Source organism: Notolepis coatsorum (assembly GCF_963971535.1).
Source record: "Notolepis coatsorum genome assembly, chromosome: 19".
Taxonomy (NCBI): Eukaryota; Metazoa; Chordata; class Actinopteri; order Aulopiformes; family Paralepididae; genus Notolepis; species Notolepis coatsorum.
Genome location: NC_140183.1, coordinates 85,193,156 through 85,197,563, shown reverse-complemented (window position 1 = coordinate 85,197,563; position 4,408 = coordinate 85,193,156).

The window sequence follows — 4,408 nt, the reverse complement described above, 5'->3', positions numbered from 1 at the left end:
CTCTTTACTGTGAAAATGTAATTATATGGTGCATTATGGTTGTCTTCATCTGTGTAATTACAATTTTAACAATTAAGATGAATTACACTTCCCAAATATTACATTTGACCTGTGGTGCCCCCCTTGGCATTATTCACTCTGATCTTATATTAGTCTAAATAGCTACATACAGGCTTTTATTTTTAGCAGGGTTGACTGTGGTCTTTTCACAGGGCTGCCCAAAAGCGACATCAAAAACCTTCCGCCTATTCAAAATGCAGCTGCTAGAGGTCAAAGGTCAGACCATCTCCCTCCGATTCTTAAGTCACCACTGTCAGCCACAGAGTGGAAATTATGGCAATGCTGCTTAAATGGAGTGGGACCAAAATACATTACAGACATTACAGAGTACACTCCTGCCAGGCCTAAAGTCAGTGCTAAACTTGGTGAAGCAACCTTTAGTCACTATACTGCACATCCCTGGACCAGACTCCCTGTCCTTAAAAGTAACCTGGCCCTGGGAGCTGAGGGACAGGGGGGGCCATAGCACGTTGTTGCCTTGGAGCCCCCTAGTGGCAGAATCCAGCCATGATTAGATTAGATGGTGCAACAACTCATCTTTACTCCCTGTTGTGTTTGATGTCATTCACCTTTGTGGTGGTAAACGAATGCTTGATCACCAGCATGGATTAAAGAACAATACAAAATAAAAGTTATGTTTTCATTATCTAGTTGATTGACTGAGCTCTTGACACGAGGACTAACAGTAGAAAACAGGCAGATATGTGTTTTTTTTAAATTGTATTTGCTGTATTGTGTGGCTGTACAAGGTTTGTTTATGTTGGTAATGTTTGTACATACAGTAAGACAGACCTATAATCTCAATTGCAATGGGTTAAGAAGGTTTCTAGCTGTGTATTCTCCATGTCAAACTCTTGTATATGTGACTATACCGCACATTGATATGGTCCCAAAATAAATAATCACGGATTGGGGCTTTAAAGCTATATTAATTTTATTTTATTTTCATTAATCAATTTTCAATCTTGCACATTTAGATATTTATTCATGGCTCAATCAACCAGTGTCAGATATTGAAATAATTGTAGGTGCATAGTTGCATACAGATGGATGGTCTCCTTATTCTTACATTTTGTTTTTACAGGGTCCATGATTGTACAGAAACATCCGGCTGAGGTTTCCCCCTTTTCCCATAAAAGAAGTCAGTTCTTCAAATCAACAGTCTGCGGGAAGACGAGGAAATATTTCAACCACAGCATCAGAGGAGAGATACACACCACAAACTGTAGGTCAGCGTTATTTTTGTTTTGTTAGTTAGTTATTTTGAAATGAGCACAATAATGTGGAAGGAGAACGAGGATGCAACAGTTTCCCTCGATTGAGTCACCCTAGAATAACAAGGAGAGGATGGGTCATAGTGACCAACAGTCTCACAGACGTTGTCCAGCACTCGGATACAACACTACTTACAACACGATACTCTCCCAGTCAGACGAGGCAAGCCATTTCGGAACATCCCTATGACAACACTGACCCATCCTCTGCTTATAATTCTATGACTGATCCATCCTAGCCCTCGGTTTTGGCGGGTCAACAAGACGATTGCGTCACCAGAGCATCTGTTTTGACGGAGTTTTGAAATTGCAGCCTTCAGCTTTGCTTAAACGTACCCTTTTTTTTTGGTTTGTTTTATTCCATCTTTTACTGTCGTTGTTGTTACCGTTTGTTCTATTTTTTGACCATTATTTTTTAGATTGTCAAGTTACCAGAAAGGAAGCAACCAAAGCAGAATAAAGGAACAACGGTCGTCGTACAGAACAAGAGGGGACAACAAGGAGAGGGTTCCACGTTCTCCTCTCCCCCAGACAACAAGGAGAGGGTTCCACGTTCTCCTCTCCCCCAGACAACAAGGAGAGGGTTCCACGTCCTCCTCTCCCCCAGACAACAAGGAGAGGGTTCCACGTTCTCCTCTCCCCCAGACAACAAGGAGAGGGTTCCACGTTCTCCTCTCCCCCAGACAACAAGGAGAGGGTTCCACGCTCCCCTCTCCTCTGACTCTCTCCCAGACAGAGACACATGCTACGTGTGAACATGCTCGAGAGAGGAAGGGCGGCAGAGGAGTGAAGATGAACCCTTATGTCACGTCTCACTTTAGGAGGGATCTCTTTCCTCATTTCCACTTGTTGTAGACGTTTAGTTTTTTGGGGGGTGGGAGGTGGGGCGGGGGGGGGGGGGGGGGGGCATGAGCCGCTCCAGTGGCATGAGTTCCCCTATACGATAGGTGTGCCAGGACTGTGGTTGTAGTCTTACAGCCCTCTTGGTACTTGGCTTGGGGCTAGGGCAGAGTTTCACTCTGTACACTGTTCCCAAGGAACTGGGTGTGACAGACTCCTGACTTGCCACCATTCAGTACTAAAAGTCCCAAGACCTGTGGAAGGTAAATACTAACCAATCTACAAGGGGACCATTCTTTTTCATCCCCGTTTTTTTTTAAATTTATTTGTAGGTATTTCTTGCTAGCTGTTTTTAAAAAGATTTTCCCCATCTCTCCCAAGATTTTGCATGCACATATTTTCTTTCTTTCAGAAAACAATATTGTTGCTTGTTGACCCTAAACGGGTCATGTAACCCTGGTGATGTATGTCCTCTGCACATTGTCCTCTGCACATTGTCCTCTGCACATTGTCCTCTGCACATTGCACATTCTTTGTTTTCCTGTTTGAAGATCATTTTCTCAGATGTTCCCAGGTAGTAATTTTTGTTCTTGTTTGAATCGTGTAATCTGTGTCAAACAGGAATGCTTCATACAATAGATTCCACCCCCCAAAAAAGCCAATTTCAGTTTGAACCAAGTAAGCTCATCTTCCTGGACTGTACTACTTGACCTCTGACCTACAGAATACCATAGAGGTCATCCTCAGGTGATTGGTTTGCTGCACTTACCTGCTACCTCAGTAATCCCAAATCTGTGGCAATAACTTTCCAGATTTTGTAGCGAAAATTAAACTGCACATTAAAATCACACAGTTGATCCGTCAGGTTTGCCTTAGACTTAGAGCCCAATAATTGTTTCTCTCTTTCTGTCTGTTTCTCTCTCTCTCTCTCAAACACACTGTCTCTGTTTCACTCCCCCTGTCTCTTGGTTTCTACCCATTCCTCTTGTGATCTGTCAAGACATAGGAGATTTCCCAACCGCAGCTGTAATGGAGGACAGCTCTACTGTGATGCAGGGATATGCACATTTCACTAAGGTAATCCGTTAGTTCAGCGTCATCTGAGGTAGATCGCAGACAGCAGCTGAATCGTAGTCGAACATAATCCACTCAACAGTCCATTATATGAAAGGTGTTCAACTAATTTACAATGGCCCTGGGAAAGACAGACGGAAACGTAGGAACAGGATGTGCGATTGTAAAAGCAGTCACCTGAGGGAACAACCTCAATCAACAGAAACCAAGACTGAGATGGGAGTTTTTCCTTAAGACCTTGTTGTGTAATACTGTTAATTATTATTTCATTATACTTTACTGGAACAGATACAGTACAAGGCTGGTCAAAGTCACTGTAATGAGTGGCATATAGTACAACCCCCAGTTCAAACATTGGAGGCTCACAATCGAGGTGTGATCCAAGAAGAAAGTAGCATCAGTTGATTGACATCAACATACTGGGAATGTATTAAAACACGTGTATTGTTTATGTTTCCCTATGGCCATACCACAGAGTTGTGAAGATGTGAAGAGCTTGGATCGTAAGAAAAAGCATGCTATTTTGGTCGCTCTAGATTTGCATGGTAGAAATATATGTAAAGCCATATGCCTTTCAATGTTGACTAAAGCCTTGATGTGTCCCTGAGCGGTTTTATGGCCCTTTGTACTCCTTTGTCTGCATGTTGTTGGACAAGGTTCTCAATAGGTTCTGTCCTCACATTGTCTCCTTACTTGTCTCTGCCATCTTCTTTTCAAATGGTGTAGTCCTCCTAGTTTCCCTGTCCATTGTTTAAAACAGAAATATAATCTTTCCTGCACGCTCTCATGGTGTCTCGGTCGCCCTGAGTCGGAGGCCATACGTGTTGACTCCTCAGAGAGCCGTGACGTGACGTCCCTCTTCAACTTAAAAGGAGTTTGAATCCTTCAGTGAGTATATTACTTTTAAGGACACTGGATTTTAACGGTTACATCTGTGGACACACTTCAGGAGAGACCCTTTTTTTTATTGGCTTGCAATGGGAACTAACGCCGAAAGGAAAGGTTGTATACAGAGATACCTGCAGGACACTGAAACAAGCCACAGAACGATGGCCCTGAATGGAATTATCCTCCGGTCACCGTTGGCTCCTATGGATTTACACGCATCTCTCCGCATAAAGGACACCTTTTCGGCATAAACAGTGAGATGAGCCCTTTTC